At 37.5% G+C, this 19,353-nt stretch overlaps 2 protein-coding genes across 9 annotated transcripts in view; one reads left to right on the top strand and one right to left on the bottom strand.

Moving 5' to 3' along the window:
• The window catches only part of caskin1 (CASK interacting protein 1), a 275,600-nt gene that overhangs the window by 66,357 nt on the left and 189,890 nt on the right, over nucleotides 1-19,353 (top strand). The window lies entirely within an intron of this gene.
• LOC133642635 (phosphoribosyl pyrophosphate synthase-associated protein 2) overlaps nucleotides 1-19,353 on the bottom strand; it is a 327,925-nt gene that overhangs the window by 123,058 nt on the left and 185,514 nt on the right. The gene's annotated exons all lie outside the window — the stretch shown is intronic.

Raw genomic sequence — 19,353 nt, 5'->3', positions numbered from 1 at the left:
GTGGAGGTCCTGCTTTGGAAATAATTTGTACCCCTTTCAGACATTGCATTTAGTTCCCAATTAAAACATTCACATGTTGCACAATGAGATGTAAGCAGGGGATCATGTGTACATTCCTACAACTTCCTGTTTGTAAAAAATATATTTTTATTAGTATTTATTTAATATACTAACAGCATTTCATGATTAATATTTATAAATTAAGATTCCTAATAAATGACACTAGAATAAGCACACATTTGATTGGTAAATCATAGTGTAACGACCTGGAATGACACTTTATGTGTGGTGTTGGAGTTGTCCGACTTTTTGTGTGGCTGTAAACGCTTCACTGGCTAAGTGCCATATGTGCATGTGTTGGCGCAAGTGAGAAAGAGCGAGCGGCTGCTGTTGATATAACAAAGTTGCTTTTGGTCTGGTTTGTACTGCAGAAAATAACCACTTTTGCTAGATATCATTTTTTTTACTAATGTTTTGGTGATGTGTTTATGGCCGACAATAAAGAGTTTTGCTCAGTAAAGTGATGGATGGAATTCATGTCCTCAAAGCGTCTCGACAGACGTTACAATATTTGAACAATGATGACGAAAACTGTTTTCTCTGTCGTGTCCGTGCCGTGTCGAAAATTGTTATGCGCTTATTTTTTTATTGGATTTTGTGCGTGGCATAGATTTGCCGTGCGCAGAGGACGCTTGATCAGTGCGCAATTGTACAGGCGCGCACCTTAGAGGGAACATTGCTTGTACCTCAAATCAACGTCTCCTACTGAAATGCATTGAAATCAATTTAATTTGTGTCTCAACCCCCCAAAACGGCACCAAGTCATGATAAATATTGTATCAACAACAATATAAAGTAGTAATATTAATCTACGTGTTCATTGACCTACTCAGTGGCCTAGTGGTTAGAGTGTCCGCCCTGAGATCGGTAAGTTGTGAGTTCAAACCCCGGCCGAGTCATACCAAAGACTATAAAAATGGGACCCATTACCTCCCTGCTTGGCACTCAGCATCAAGGGTTGGAATTGGGGGTTAAATCACCAAAAATCTCGCTACATCGGTCTAAAAGTAGCTAAGCTTAACAAATCGCCAACCCACCCGAATTTTCGAGTGAGGACAGCCTGTCAAATACAACAATGAGTAGAGGAGTGTTATGTGTGTGTATATGTGTAAATAAATGAACACTGAAATTCAAGTATTTCTTTTATTTATATGTATATATATATAATAAAATACATATATATATATATATATATATATATATATATATATATATATATATATATATATATATATATATATATATAGCTAGAATTCACTGGAAGTCATTTATATATATATATATATATATATATATATATATATATATATACACATATATATATATATATATATATATATATATATATATATATATATATATATATATATATATATATATATATATATATATATATATATATATATATATATATATATGTGACACAAACACATTTCGGGAGAACATCCGCACCGTAACACAACATAAACACAACAGAACAAATACCCAGAACCCCTTGCAGCACCACTAACTCTTCCGGGACGCTACAATATACACCCCCCCGCTACCCCCTAGCCCACCCCCCACCCCACCCCCCGCCGCACACCTCAACCCCGCCCACCTCAACCTCCTCATGCTCTCTCAGGGAGAGCATGTCTCAAATTCCAAGCTGCTGTTTTGAGGCATGTTAAAAAAAAAAAAGCACTTTGTGACTTCAATAATAAATATGGCAGTGCCATGTTAGCATTTTTTTCCATAACTTGTGTTGATTTATTTTGGAAAACCTTGTTACATTGTTTAATGCATCCAGCGGGGCATCACAACAAAATTAGGCATAATAATGTGTTAATCGGTATCGGTTGATATCGGTATCGGTAATTAAGAGTTGGACAATATCGGAATATCGTCAAAAAAGCCATTGACGTCTCTACTATATACCCAATAGTATTTTAACACCCTCAATTATCTGTGTTGGTGTGGACATGGTCTAAACCTAAAAGTTGTAAAATAACAGATAGCACTCAAATACACTGATTGTGAACAGCCCACCGATGTATTTATTTCATAGTCTTACGACTTTCCTTTGTGGGCAAACGCCTGCTCACAGGCTCCGTGCAGCAGCCTGATTCTCATGAGCTATATCTGGAGTCTGGTTTGAGAGTCTCTCTGCTGAATTCACTGCTGTGACACTTCAGGGACCACTGACGTCACCATCACGTGTACCTGAATGTGTCTTTTTCTGTGCATGTGTGTTAAAGTGCACCGGTATATAAGGCGCACCTACTTAAATTTAGGCAACATTTTTTTCCCCATATATTAGCCATTAGACTATAAGCGGCAGATATATATGTTGTAAAATGAGTTATTTTCACCGAAATATTTTGTAAATGTTTATTATTTAACATTTAATTGTTTCCAAACAGTGTCTGTAACACGGCAGTATAACGGCTGATAAGACAAAACAGAAGTCATCCTCATGGATCCACTAGTTGCGGAAGCTAGATATCCAATCAGCTAAACAGACTCAATAACTCCCCGCTGACGTTTTGGTGAATTTACGAAACTGAAACAATACAAAAAGAACGCCACTGTAATGTAACGATACTAACACAGACACTTGCAGACCTGTTAGCACAATAGCTAATGCTAACGACGCGAGCTTCGTTGCATTACGATACAAATACGCATGAAAACACTCCTACAGACATCACACATGAGAGGGTTTAGTAAGTAGGAATTGTTTTAGTTATATTGTAAAACTTACAAACGTTTGGAGTGATGAATGAAGAAACCTTTGGAGTAGAAACGCCACGGACTTGTTTTACTTTCGGTTTAAGGCAAAACAGGAAGTGCATTTTCAAACTCGCAGTAACTGCAGTGAGGGAACTCATCCAAAAGATGGCGCCAAAGCACAAACAATAACACACCATTTCGGTCCTCTGCTTGGGTTTGTTGAAAACTATTGAACGCAAAACATTATAGCAATTAGCGAAAAAAAAACAACCAAAAAATCCATTAACTAGCCGCACCATTTTATGCTGCAGGGATCAAAGTGTACCAAAAAATGAAAGGCTTTTAGTCTGGAATTTACGGTTTAGTAAGTAAGTACAAACGTTGTCTGGAGTGATGAATAAGGAATCCTGTCGGGCAGAAAGACGGTTTTACTTTGGGTTTAAGGCAAGACAAGAAGTACACTTTCAACTCGTCCAAAAGATGGCGCCACAGAACACAATTATTGAACACAAAACATTATGGCAATTAGCGGAGGGGTGGGGGGGGGTAATCATAAACTAGCCGCACCGTTTTATAAGCCACAGGGATCAAAGCGTTCAAAAAAAATGAACAGCTTATAGTCCGGAATTTACGGTTTAGTAAGTAAGTACAAACGTTGTCTGGAGTGATGAATGGGGAATCCTTTTGGGTAGTAACGCTATGGATGGTTTTACTTTGGGTTTAAGGCAAGACAAGAAGTACACTTTCAACTCGTCCAAAAGATGGCGCCATTGAACACAAAACATTATGGCAATTAGCAGAGGGGGGGGGGGGGGGGGGGGATCATAAATTAGCCGCACCATTTTATAAGCCGCAGGGTTCAAAGCGTAGGAAAAAAGCAGCGGCTTATAGTCCAGAATTACTTTTTCCTATTCTTAACCCGCTGTTAAACACCTCCGGAATGATTGGCCAATCATATCCCGGCAGGTGGCCGACCTATTAGGTGCATACTTGCCAACCTTGAGACCTCCGAATTCGGGAGATTTTTTTTTTTTTGGGGGGGGGGGGGGGGGGGGGGAATATGACGTGGGCGTGGGCGGGGCCGGGACAGCGGGGTGGAGTATATTCATATATATATATATATATATATATATATATATATACATATATATATATATATATATATACATATATATATATATATAAATAAATAAAAGACATACTTGAATTTCAGTGTTCATTTATTTACACATATACACACACATAACACTCCTCTACTCATTGTTGTATTTGAAAGTGCAATGCTTTGCAGCCAGTAGCACAGCCTTTGAAGGAGCATAGGTATGGGCAGCATCTGTGAAATTTAATTTGCAGGAAAGGAGTGAGTTTAGGGTTGAATTGTCCATCCTCGTTCTATTCTCTGTCACTCGGCGTCGCCATGACTGCCTCTTCTTCGTTCTTCTGCTTCGTCTCCTTCTTGTTGTGTGTGCAGTTGTGCACTCTCCAAAAGCCGTAGATGTTATAACGTGACTGGGCCGGCACGCTGTTTATATGAACGAAAAGCGGACGTGACAACAGGCTGTCCTCACTCAGGTCCGCACGGTGTGCCTTAAGTCGGGCTGGAAATCGGGAGAAATGGTTGAGATTTTGGGAGAGGCACTAAAATTCGGGAGTCTCCCGTAAAATTCGGGAGGGTTGGCAAGTATGATTAGGTGGCAAACCGATAACAAAACAATTTTGAATGTGTATATTTTTGAGGTAGTCGTGGTGAAAACGCAGGTAAGCAACAAGCAGCGACACGACTAACGAGCCTAAAATGTCAGCAAGAGAAGACAATGAAGGGGAGTTTAGTCGCCTGCAGAGGTGGAAGATGAGCAGTGACATGGCAGCAAAGATGGGAAATACTGGAAGAGTGGCTCTAAAAGAGAGAGGAGAGCTGTGAACAGATGGAGGACCCTGTAGTTGCGTGAGCCGGGCAGGATGAGGATGAGTCATGCAGTTGGACAGTGTGGGCCACTTGAGAGCAACATTGCTGACAGTCTCGGGCATCAAAAGGCCTTCTGGAGCTTCTCATGATCTGTGATGTCATCAGAGAGACAAAGGCCTCGCAGAGGCAGTTAGAGGCCAAAGTAGTGGAGCTGGTGCACAGAAGTCCTCCACGCTGGAGCTAATCACTTTGTCACCGCAGTAGCTTTGTCTCCATTTTGCTGAAACTGGTTTCCAGTAGGGTTGTACGGTATACCGCTACTTATATAGTATCACGGTACTAATGAATCAAAAACGGTACTATATAGGGATGTCCGATAATATCGGTCTGCCGATATTATCGGTCGATAAATGCCTTAAAATGTAATATCGTAAATTATCGGTATCGGTTTCACAATTATCGTATCGGTTTCAAAAAGTAAAATTTATGACTTTTTAAAACGTCGCTGTGTACACCAATAAACCTTAAAGGCACTGCCAGTCACATAATATCTACGGCTTTTCACACACACAAGTGAATGCAAGGCATACTTGGTCAACAGCCATACAGGTCACACTGAGGGTGACCGTATAAACAACTTTAACACTGTTACAAATATGCGCCACACTGTGAAGCCACACCAAACAAGAATGACAAACACATTTCGGGAGAACATCCGCACCGTAACACAACATAAACACAACAGAACAAAAACCCAGAACCCCTTGCAGCACTAACTCTTCCGGGACGCTACAATATACACCCTCCCCCCCACCTCAACCCCGCCCACCTCAACCTCCTCATGCTCTCTCAAAATCCCAAATTCCAAGCTGCTGTTTTGAGGCATGTTAAAAAAAATAATGCACTTTGTGACTTCAATAATAAATATGGCAGTGCCATGTTGGCATTTTTTTCCATAACTTGAATTAATTTATTTTGGAAAACCTTGTTACATTGTTTAATGCATCCAGCGGGGCATCACAACAAAATTAGGCATAATAATGTGTTAATTCCACGACTGTATATATTGGTATCGGTTGATATCGGTATCGGTAATTAAGAGTTGGACAATATCAGAATATCGGATATCAGTAAAAAAGCCATTATCAGACATCTCTCGTACTATACTCTGTTTGAAAAGTACCGGTTCCCATTTTTTTTAATTTTTCTTATTTTTTTAACGGGCATGACGGAGCGTTGTCACGTCATGACATTGCTGGTTTACGAGCAGAGGAGCATGTTCGGCAGCGCACAATCACGGAGTACTTACAAGCAGACACAGTGTGTAGACAGAAAAGGGAGAATGGACGCATTTTGACCTAAAAACTGACGATACAGGTGAAGTTATAACACTGAAACGCCCTCAGGAAGAGGTGTTTTAAGACATGGCTAGCTAGCTAGCGGCTAACATCCATCCGCAGTCTGCCGTGTTTAAGCTACTTCTAAATCACTAATCCTTGTCTCCATGGCGACAAATAAAGTGAGTTTCTTACAAGTATCATCCCTGCAGGACGAGGAATAGCTAAACATGCTTCACTACACACCGTAGGAGGATACAATAGCTCACCTGCGTCACAATGTAAACAAACGCCATGTGTGGATCTACACCTGACATCCACTGTAATGATACCAAGTACAGGACTGTATCTAGTCGATACTACTATGATTACATCAATATTTGTTTAGCAGCACAAAATCTTTTTTCCTTTTTAAAAAAACTCATAAGATGTTTATAAACTCAGTAAATATGTCGGCAGTGTTTTAGCTACTTCTAAATCAATAATCCTGGTCTCCATGGCGACAAATAAAGTGAGTTTCTTACAAGTATCATCCCTGCAGGACGAGGAATAGCTAAACATGCTTCACTACACACCGTAGCTCACCGGCATCAAAATGTAAACAAACGCCATTGGTGGATCTACACCTGACATCCACTGTAATGATACCAAGTACAGGCACGTATCTAGTCAATACTACTATGATTACATCGATATGTTTTGGCATCACAACATTATTATGTTTATAAACTCAGTAAATATGTCCCTGGACACTTGAGGACTTTGAATATGACCAATGTATGATCCTGTAACTACTTGGTATCGGATTGATACCTAAATTTGTGGTATTATCCAAAACTAATGTAAAGTATCAAACAACAGAAGAATAAGTGATTATTACATTTTAACAGAAGTGTAGATAGAACATGTTGTAAGAGAAAGTAAGCAGATATTAACAGTAAATGAACAAGTAGATTAATAATTCATTTTCTACCGCTTGTCCTTTATAATGTTGACAAAATAATAGAATGATAAATGACACAATATGTTACTGCATACGTCAGCAGACTAATTAGGAGCCTTTGTTTGTTTACTTACTGCTAAAAGACAAGTTGTCTAGTATGTTCACTATTTTACAAAATTGCAATAATAAACATATGTTTAATGTACCCTAAGATTTGTTGTTAAAATAAAGCCAATAATGCCATTTTTTGTGGTGCCCTTTATTTAGAAAAATATTGAAAAGTATCGAAATACATTTTGGTACCAGCATCGGTACCAAAATATTGGTATCGGGACAACCATAGTACAGAATATAGAATACAAAGTAGGAAGATTGAATTCAAAATGCCTCCTGACTAGAGGAATGGAGTTGTGGTCGGCCTTGATGGTCCTTAAAGACGTTAGATCTAAAAAAGTATCAAGTAATCTCCTGGCCTGTGTATTCTGGCACACGTCAGCTGATGAACACAAGGTAGGAGAGCAGAACACGCCAAGGAAGATGTTGTGTTATAAGGAGTGCTGTTATTTCAACCAGCAGGACTGACCTCTGCACATCTTTCACCTTTTCAATAAAGTACTTAACCTCAGATGGCCAGGAGGAAATGGGCTAGGCTTGAAAAGACATTTTTGTGGCTCGGGTCTAAATAGACTTCTTGGCCGAGGGGGGGTATGGTTGTACAGACTCCCTTTATAAAATAAATGTACTCCAGGATTTATTCTGAAATAACCCAGACTCTACCCAGGTGCGTTCTGGAAGGAGGTCAATCCTGGTGTTCTGGTTCATGTGTTCCCCATGGAATTCATGTTTAGGAACCCAAAATTATACTACAAAGGAATCTTTCACACGAGTACAATCATTACTTTATACCAGGGGTGCACATTGATGGTGGAGGGTGTGCACTGCAAAAAGTTAAGTGTTCAAAAACAAGAAAAAAAATAATACAAAAATTAGGGGTATTTTATTTGAACTAAGCAAAATTATCTGCCAATAGAACAAGAAAATTTGGCTTGTCAAGACTTTCCAAAACAAGTCAAATTAGCTAACCTCAATGAACCCAAAAATACCTTAAAATAAGTATATTCTCACTAATAACAACTGCACTTTTCTTGGTAGAAAAAAAAGAGACCTTTTTTGCTCAATATGTTGAAAAATATTCTTAAATGAAGTAAATGCTAGTGCCATTATCTTGACATAATGATATGCGCTCGGCATTACATTTCTTTAAACCAGCAAACTTATACTAAAAACTAGGGATGTCCGATAATGGCTTTTTTGCCGATATCCGATATTGTCCAACTCTTAATTACTGATACAGATATCAACCGATACCGATACAGTCGTGGAATTAACACACTATTATGCCTAATTTGGACAACCAGTTATGGTGAAGATAAGGTCCTTTTAAAAAAAGTTTATTAAATAAAATAAGATAAATAAATTAAAAACATTTTCTTGAATATAAAAGAAAGTAAAACAATATAAAAACAGTTAAATAGAAACTAGTAATTAATGAAAATGAGTCAAATTAACTGTTAAAGGTTAGTACTATTAGTGGACCAGCAGCACGCACATTGATATATATTGATATATATTGATATATAATGTAGGAACTTGAATATTAATAACAGAAAGAAACAACCCTTTTGTGTGAATGAGTGTAAATGGGGGAGGGAGGTTTTTTGGGTTGGTGCACTAATTGTAAGTGTATCTTGTGTTTCTTATGTTGATTTAATAAAAAACAAAACAAACAAACAAAAAAAAAAGATAAAGATAGTAAAAAAAACGATACCGATAATTTTCCATATTACATTTTAAAGCATTTATCAGACATCTCTACTAAAAACTAATTTATTGTTCTTAAGGGAAAGGCAACAAGGCGTGTTACTCTCGGGGTTTCCTAGCCGCTCAGGCAAATCATATAATCTAAAAATGCATTTTTCCATCGACAACATGACATCGTCGCGCCAAGTGCGTGCTCTTTCAGTCAATTAGTGCGTATATATACAGCCCGGCCCCCGGCCAACATTTTTTTAATTGTAATTTTGAGGAATTTATCTGAATGTGTATGAACTATTTCTGTTCAAAATTGTTAGAAATGTCACATGTTAAATGTTTAAATATTAACTGTCAGTTTGCTGTACTGTGCCAACTGTACTACTATATGAGTACGTATTGTCTATTGTTTCATTGAAAATAAAACAGCAAAGTCCATTTTGCTGTCATCTGTTTTAATATGAGACACAATTGTGTCAAAGTCATGATTTTTTTTTTCATGCTTGAAATAAGAAATTGTTACTTTAAAAAAAGTAGTTTTATACTTGTGAGTGTTGATGACACAGCTTTGCAACAGTTGATATTCTAGTTTCAAGCATGTTTTACTCAATATAGGTCATCAAATCTCAGCAACAAGCTGTAATATCTTACTGAGATCATTTAGGACCAAAACACTTAAAACAAGTAAAACACTAACATAAAATCTGCTTAGTGAGAAGAATTATCTTATCAGACAGAAAATAAGCAAATATCACCCTTATTTGAGATATTTAATCTTACTTAGCGATTAGCGATCATCAATCTTCACCAAGACGTCAATTGTTTTCACATTCACGGCACCCGAGGATCTTGTGAGATGACGCTGGCTGCTGCCAGATTATTATTAAGAAAAAATGACCGACAGGAAGGCGAGAAACACTTTTTATTTCAACAGACTCTCGCGCCGTACCTGCCATCAAAACTCTAAAGACCGACTGCACAGTTCCTGCCTTCACGATAAAAGCGCTGCTTCATTCTGCCTGCACTAACAAAATAAGAGTCTCAGGAAGCTAACACGCACAAGCTAGCAAGCTTGTGGGGTCTTATCGCAGTGTTGTGCATTACAAACTCAAATGCCTTTCGTGCTGACGTAGAAGCTAGCTTATCTCTCGCCATAGTTAGCTTTTACAGCTAATCGGTAGGTCGTGAGTTCAAACCCCGGTTGAGCCATACCAAAGACTATAAAAATGGGACCGATTACCTCCCTGCTTTGCACTCAGCATCAAGGGTTGGAATTGGGGGTGAAATCACCAAAATGATTCCCAGCAGTGAGCTGTAGCCACCGCTACTGCTCACTGCTCCCCTCATCTCCCAAGGGGTGGAACAAGGGGATGGGTCAAATGCAACTTGTCTTTTAGTAGTAAGTAAGCAAACAAAGGCTCCTAATTTAGCTGCTGACATATGCAGTAACATATTGTGTCATTTATCATTCTATTATTTTGTCAACATTATGAAGGACAAGTGGTAGAAAATGAATTATTAATCTACTTGTTCGTTTACTGTTAATATCTGCTTACTTTCTCTTTTAACATGTTCTATCTACACTTCTGTTAAAATGTAATAATAATTTATTCTTCTGTTGTTTAATACTTTACATTGGTTTTGGATGATACCACAAATATGGGTATCAATCCGATACCAAGTCGTTACAGGATCATACATTGGTCATATTTAAAGTCCTCATGTGACCAGGGACAAATTTCCTGAGTTTATAAACATAATATACATTTTTTTAAAACGAAAGAAGATGTTGTGATCCCCAAAAATATCGACGTAATCATAATAGTATCAATTATTTTGTACTCCCTCATCCCAGGAAGAATGCTTTGCGGAAATATTTTATTTATAGATCTGTATCGCTCTGGAATAACCTGCCTCAAATTCTCACCGGTATTGAAAGTAAACAGGTTTTTAAAAAGAAAGTAATATTTTATCTGAGTCTTTCAATTAGTTTGCTCATTGATGATTTGTTTGGTTTTATATTGTGTAGTTATATTTATATGGTAATTATTATTCTGTGACTGTAAATTGTTTGCTTGTTCTCTTATTGATGCTTTTATTTTAAAACATTTTTCTGTATTGTGTAGTTATAATTATATGCTTTTACTTGTAACTGTATTGAATTGTGGACCCCAGGAAGACTAGTGGGTTGTTGTGGCAACCAGCTAATGGGGATCCTTAATAAAAATCAAATCAAATCAAACTAGATACTCTACTGACTTGGTATCATTACAGTGGATGTTAGGTGTAGATCCACCAATGGCGTTTGTTTACATTTTGACGCCGAGCTATTCCTCGTCCTCCAGTGATAATGCTACTTGTAAGAAACTTACTTTATTTGTCGCCTTGGAGGCGAGGATTGGTGATTTAGAAGTAGCGGTACATTTCAGAGGCAGTATAGTACCGAATATGATTCATTAGTATCGCGGTACTATACTGATACCGGTATATATGTACAACCCTAGTACATATATTTTTTCGGTCAAAATGAAAAAAATCAATTACATTAAGTAAGAAAATATTAAGTCTTTTAGTAACACATATCATTTCCAGGTGTTTGCGAGCCAGATAAAATGATGTGGCGGGCCAGATCTGGCCCCCGGGCCTTGAGTTTGACACCTGTGGTCTAGATGGAGCAAGCATTCTGTAGTCCAAAGAGAAGTAGTGGTTGTGGTTTGACGACCTGCAGTCTGTGATGATAATGCAGTGCTGACTTGCTCCTGGCCCTGGTCACTGACACTTATGATGAATTCATCACCTTTGGAATTCGCTCCTTGTTTCTACTCTAGTGATCGCACCATTTCCTCTCCCTCCTCCTTCTCTGACTCTGACATTGTCTTGGCACTTTCAAGCGATCCCCTCCTTCTTCTTTTCTGCCGTCATTAGGAAACTCTTGCAAGGTCCGCTTGGAAACGATTTTCCTTTGATTGGACTCCTGAGATGGTACGGCCTAATTGCAAAATGTTTCACAGGGAAACTGCACTTGGACTGGTATCAGATTGCACAGTTGTGTGTTTGATATTCTGTAAAATTGTGTTTTAGGTAAACATACACTACCGTTCAAAAGTTTGGGGTCACCCAAACAATTTTGTGGAATAGCCTTAATTTCTAAGAACAAAAATAGACTGTCGAGTTTCAGGTGAAAGTTCTCTTTTTCTGGCCATTTTGAGCGTTTAATTGACCCCACAAATGTGATGCTCCAGAAACTCAATCTGCTCAAAGGAAGGTCAGATTTGTAGCTTCTGTAACGAGTTAAACTGTTTTCAGATGTGTGAACATGATTGCACAAGGGTTTTCTAATCATCAATTAGCCTTCTGAGCCAATGAGCAAACACATTGTACCGTTAGAACACTGGAGTGATAGTTGCTGGAAATGGGCCTCTATACACCTATGTAGATATTGCACCAAAAACCAGACATTTGCAGCTAGAATAGTCATTTACCACATTAGCAATGTATAGAGTGTATTTATTTAAAGTTAAGACTAGTTTAAAGTTATCTTCATTGAAAAGTACAGTGCTTTTCCTTCAAAAATAAGGACATTTCAATGTGACCCCAAACTTATATATATATATATATATATATATATATATATATATATATATATATATATATATATATATATATATATATATATATATATATATATATATATTGAACGGTAGTGTATCTGCTATTGTTAGAAAAAAACTACCGTATTTTTCGGTTTATAAGTCACAGTTTTTTTCATAGTTTGGCCGGGGGTGCGCGACTTATGTGTGAAATAATTAACACATTACCGTAAAATATCAAATAATCTTATTTAGCTCATTCACGTAAGAGACTAGACGTATAAGATTTCATGGGATTTAGCGATTAGGAGTGACAGATTGTTTGGTAAACGTATAGCATGTTCTATATGTTATAGTTATTTGAATGACTCTTACCATAATATGTTACGTTAACATACCAGGCACGTTCTCAGTTGGTTATTTATGCCTCATATAACGTACACTTATTCAGCCTGTTGTTCACTATTCTTTATTTATTTTAAATTGCCTTTCAAATGTCTATTCTTGGTGTTGGCTTTTATCAAATACATTTCCCCAAAAAATGCGACTTATATATGTTTTTTTCCTTCTTTATTATGCATTTTCGGCCAGTGCGATTTATACTCCGGAGCGATTTATAATCCGAAAAATACGGTAGAAAGTCACGAAATTGGCTTTCTTACCGATATCCGATGATTCTAACGGATGTATGCGGCATAGGTATGGCCGATATGGCCGAAAATATACAGTAGAGGCCAAAAGTTTGGACACACCTGCTCATTCAATGCGTTTTCTTTATTTTCATGACTATTTACATTGTAGATTGTCACTGAAGGCATCAAAACTATGAATGAACACATGTGGAGTTATATACTTAACAAAAAAAAGGTGAAATAACTGAAAACATGTTTTATATTCTAGTTTCTTCAAAATAGCCACCACTTTGCTCTGATTACTGCTTTGCACACTCTTGGCATTCTCTCCATGTGCTTCGAGAGGTAGTCACCTGAAATGGTTTTCCAACAGTCGTGAAGGAGTTAGCTCATGGAGAGAATGCCAGGAGTGTGCAAAGCAGTAATCAGAGCAAAGGGTGGCTATTTTGAAGAAACTAGAATATAAAACATGTTTTCAGTTATCTCACCGTTTGCAAATGCACCAAATCATTAAATTGTAATATTTTTGATTCAATAAATACAAGTTTTGTATGTTGTCTATACCCAACATCAGTGTTGGGACTGTAACGCCGTTAGTTTCGGCGGTGACTAGTAATTGACCGAAAACCACAACACCACCATCATTGTTTAGTTCTCCAAAAATATAGATTGTTAAATTTAGCTAACATTCAAAGATTAGCATCAATACGAATGGCCCATCGAATCTTAAATAACACTGCACTAGCGCCACTTAAGCACTTTGTCCAGTTTACATCTGCTGTGACAACTAGAAACACACGAGCCTCCACCAGGGGGCAGTGTAGCATACCCAGATGTAAAACCTCTTTTGCACAATCAGCCTTTTCATATAAAGCCATAAAGGAATAGAACGACCTCACAACAAACTTGAAAAGTCTAACAGATTACTCTTCATTCACAATTGAAGTTAAAAAGTGGCTTTGGAGCAATCTTAGGTGCTCACACGGTCACTAAGATGGGCATTATGTTTGACACATCAACCTAATGTGTATTATATTTATCCATGAGAGCATTTTTATTGTAAATTGTGAGGTGTGTGTGTTAAAATCATGGTTGTTTTTACAAAAGCATGTATTGTCTTTGTGTGATGATGTAAATGAGGTGTGGTTGTATTGTATATTAAGTATGTGTCCATGAAAGGGCATTTTATGACTTTTTTCTTAATACTTGTGTATGATTTTATTGTCATAATTTTATTGCATGATTTTTGTATCCCTTTAATTTAGGTAGCCAGGGACTGCAGATGGAAATTAGCTATTTAGCTATAATCTGGTACAGAACATATCTGTCTTTGAGCTTAATGTTTCTGTACATTGTCCCTTCAAATAAAGACTAAACTAACTAATAATCTAACACGTTATTTTTTATATTCAGCAACTCAGTTACCGTTACTACATGATGCGTTACTGCGTTATTTTACGTTATTTTTTATGTAGTATCGGCTACAAACAGAAGATCTGAGTGTTTTATTGGAGCGCTGCAGTGTCGTCCTTCTGGATGTTCTTGTGTCACAAGCTGGAGGCGCGCTCTGTGTGTGCGTGGGTGTGGATGTGGGTGTGGGGAGGGGAGGGGGGGGGGGGGCGTGTCTGTGTTTACTAACAACGGAGCAAAGTGAGAATATATTGAAGAAGAGTTGAAGCTGTAATAGCTGCAAAAGGTGGACCGACATCATATTGAACCCTATGGGTTAGGAATGGGATGGCACTTCAAATTCATGTGAGTCAAGGCAGGTAGCCAAATACTTTTGGCAATATAGTGTATTTCGAGCTATAGACGTGTGTTTGTCTACTGTAGCCTCACCTAGCCTCCTGCGTAATTGCCAGGTGAAGCGGCGAAGCATGGGCAGTAATGCGGTGAAGAGAAAGCTGAGCCGTGAGGCACAGCTCTTGATTTGCTGGTCGATTGACGTTCCCAGCCTCACCTACGGTCACAAGCTTTGGGTAGTGACCGGAAGAGCGAGATTGCGGGGAATGTTTTTTCTTCCGCAACTGGCCAGACTCACCGTCAGAGACGAGGCGAGGAGCTCGAGTAGAGTCGCTGCTCTTTGGCATGGAGACGATCCAGTTGAGGTGGCTAAAACCATCAGTGGAATTATAAGATGAATATGTTTTTTTCAGCTTCTCCTCATTATTTAATTGCTTTTCTTCCTGGGGTGTGATATAAAATTAGATGTATTGAAAAAAAGACACTTCACCGTCATGCTGGAAATGTAGTCTTTACAACCATCCCAAAGGCCTACTTCAGGGGTGTCCAAACTTTTTCCACTGAGGGCCGCACACTGAAAAATCAAAGCAAGCGGGGGCCATTTTGATATTTTTTATTTTAACAACCAATACAATATATGTATCAAAAAGATACATTTAGGCCTCCACTCAGACTTGATCCCGGGGACCCCAAAAGGTTTTGGTCAAAAAAAATATTACAAATGTGTCATTATTTAGTATTATTATTATTATTCAAGGTTTAAATCTCTAGATCAACATTAGGTCTATCTGTCAATAAAACGCTTTTAAAGATTTAGGTTGTATGCCATTTTTGTCAAGGAAAACCGTGTTTTTTTATGGAAAAAAACACAAAATATGCACTATTTTCCCCCAATAAAATTTTTAAGTGGAATATTTGAGATTATATAATAATTGGAGTCTTAAAAAGGTCAATAACTCATAACAACATTGATTTTAATTCATAATTTTTTTGAGCAATGACACTTAAAAAAAAAAAAGTCCCACTAAAATTATTGGGGATCCAAAAGGGTACTGCTCAGTAAAGTTTAAAAAAATAAATCCGAAATTTTTTTTAACTTTTACCACAATAGTCTCAAGATCAACTTCAGATCTATCCGTCAATTATAGGTTTTATTGTTGTTTATGTTTTTTGTTTGTTCGTTTTACGCCCTTCTTTAAAAAACTTTGTTTTTTAAATGGCAACCAAAAAATATGCAACATTTTCCCCCCAAAATATCTCAAAGTGGAATATTTAATGTGAAGTAAATGGAGCCTTGAATAGGTCAATAATTCATAATGACATTGATTTTGATTCATTATTATTTTTTAAAGAAAGAAACAGCCTGCATGGCAGCTTTGTGTTATTAGAGTAAATAATGCAACATTTTCTTGTTACATTTCACCTGTTTGCTCTTTTATACCACTTTTTATGTTTTTTTATTTTTTTTTCATCGTATTTATAGAATGTGCCGTTAAAAAATTACCTGCGGGCCGCAAATGGCCCTCGGGCCGCACTTTGGACACCCCTGCCCTACTTGGATATAATCATAGGCCGTGCACATGCTGAGCTAGCAAGTTTGTTGCTCTGTGAAGCACAGTGTTACATTATTACATTATGTCACATTATTATCACTATTATGCCTGAATTCAGGCAATACCTTATAGCAGGCCTGGGCAATTTTTTTGCCTCTGGGTGCCAAATTTAGAGAAAGAAATGTGTCTGGGGGCCGGTATATATACACTACCGTTCAAAAGTTTGGGGTCACATTGAAATGTCCTTATTTTTGAAGGAAAAGCACTGTACTTTTCAATGAATATAACTTTAAACTAGTCTTAACTTTAAAGAAATACACTCTATACATTGCTAATGTGGTAAATGACTATTCTAGCTGCAAATGTCTGTTTTTTGGTGCAATATCTACATAGGTGTATAGAGGCCCATTTCTAGAAACTATCACTCCAGTGTTCTAATGGTACAATGTGTTTGCTCATTGGCTCAGAAGACTAATTGATGATTAGAAAACCCTTGTGCAATCATGTTCACACATCTGAAAACAGTTTAGCTTGTTACAGAAGCTACAAAACTCACCTTCCTTTGAGCAGATTGAGTTTCTGGAGCATCACATTTGTGGGGTCAATTAAACGCTCAAAATGGCCAAAAAAAGATAACTTTCATCTGAAACTCGACAGTCTATTCTTGTTCTTACAAATGAAGGCTATTCCACAAAATTGTTTGGGTGACCCCAAACTTTTGAACAGTAGTGTATATTTTTAGGAACACTAATACAATGCTTGAATGCTAAAAACGTTATGACAGACCGCCTTAAACGGAATGGAATTTTCATTTTTTTTTACTGAATGAGACACCCAGAATGTACATGAAAATAAAGAATGAGGGATTTACAATATTAACTATGAAGGATAAAACACTGAATATTGACAACATATGAACGTCACACCACCCTCTCCATCCACATATTTTACAATCAAGCGAAACGCAACAAAAATGCAACAAACACAGCGAAATATGAACGCTAAGGGTAAAAAAACCCACCTACAATCTGATATATCTGATACATCACTAAGCTTTAGAACTTTGTTGTGAAAATCTCCTTCCGCGTCTGTCCCTGACACCCGCATTTCAGGTTGACCGCTCTGGAAACACTGTGGAAACGCTCCCCACCCACACCGCTTGGTGCCTCGTTTGAGCTACTGTGACTTAATTACCATAGTAACTAATTAGATGACCATAGTAACTAGTATATCATGCAAAAGCGCAGCGTCCAACCATTGAAATACTTTGTATAGTTCAAGACTTACGGTCATTAGAAAACATCACTGCACATCATAATGGCAGCTACACTTTCCATCTTAAAGATCTAAAAAAATTATTTGGGAATGGTCGATGGACCAGATTGAAAAGATTAACGGGCCGCATGTGGCCCCCGGGCCTTAATTTGCCCAGGTCTGCCTTATAGTTTCAAGCTCAAGGCCCAGGGGGCCAGATCCGGCCCGACACGTCATTTAACGTGGCCTTGAAATAATGTGCATACTTCATCTTTCTTACAAAATGTTGTCATTGTTTCCATTTTGACAGAAAAAAAATGCATGTAATACATGAAATGTCATATGTTTTAAACTTTGATAAATAAATACAAATATTCAATTGTTATTGGTGTCAATCTTTGGGCACCTCGCCATTCGATTCCGATTCTTGGGGTGAGAATTTGATTCAACACGATTCTCGATTCAAACTGATTTTTTGCAGTGTATTATTTGGTATAATAATAACAACACCTTAACAAAACAGTTTACAGGTTAAGTAAGTAAGTAAATTGTATTTATAAAGCACTTTTCACAGATAAAATCACAAAGCGCTGTACAAAACATAGGTGAAGTAAAACAACAATTCAATTTAAAACAACAGGGGCAACATCATAAAAAGGATACTAAGTAGAGATGTCCCATAATGACTTTTTTGCCGATATCCGATATTGTCCAACTCTTAATTACCGATTCCGATATCAACCGATACCGATATATACAGTCGTGGAATTAACACATTATTATGCCTAATTTTGTTGTGATGCCCCGCTGGATGCATTAAACAATGTAACTTTACCATGAATTGATTACGTGGACCCCGACTTAAACAAGTTGAAAAACTTATTCGGGTGTTACCATTTAGTGGTCAATTGTACGGAATATGTACTGTACTGTGCAATCTACTAACACAAGTTTCAATCAATCAAGCAAAAACAAGGTTTTCCAAAATAAGAGAACAACTTCAACTCCAGTTATGGAAAAAAGTGCCAACATGGCACTGCCATATTTATTATTGAAGTCACAAAGTGCATTATTTTTTTTAACATGCCTCAAAACAGCTTGGAATTTGGGACATGCTCTCCCTGAGATAATCCTGATACCCACTACAACTATGGGAAATACTATACTTTGACTCTCACAAAGAGCATTTTTTTAAAAAAATTTTTAAACATGCCTCAAAACAACAGCTACAAAAACAATGAAGGCACACAGCTTCAGTCCAGAGTATACTAGAGCATACTTGCCTCCCGGGATGTGTTTGTCATTCTTGTTTGGTGTGGGTTCACAGTGTTGCGCATATTTGTAACAGTGTTAAAGTTGTTTATACGCCCACCCTCAGTGTGAGCTGTATGGCTGTTGATCAAGTATGCCTTGCATTCACTTGTGTGTGTGTAAAAGCCGCATCTATTATGTGACTGGGCCGGCACGCTGTTTGTGTGGAGGAAAAGTGGATGTGACGACTGTTGTAGAGGACGCAAAGGCAGTTCCTTTAAGGCAGTGGTCCCCAACCACCGGGCCGTGGATCGATTGGCGCACAAGAAATAAAAAAATAAAAATAAAAATAAAAATTTATTTTTTATTAAATCAACATAAAAAACACAAGATACACTTATAATTAGTGCACCAACCCAAAAAACCTCCCTCCCCCATTTACAGCCATTCGCACAAAAGGCTTGTTTCTTTCTGTTATTAATATTCTGGTTCCTACATTATATATCAACGTAGATCAATACAGTCTGCAGGGATACAGTCCATAAGCACACATGATTGTA

Source organism: Entelurus aequoreus, linkage group LG25, assembly GCF_033978785.1.
Source record: "Entelurus aequoreus isolate RoL-2023_Sb linkage group LG25, RoL_Eaeq_v1.1, whole genome shotgun sequence".
NCBI lineage: Eukaryota > Metazoa > Chordata > Actinopteri > Syngnathiformes > Syngnathidae > Entelurus > Entelurus aequoreus.
This window is presented reverse-complemented; position numbering and strand designations above follow the sequence as displayed.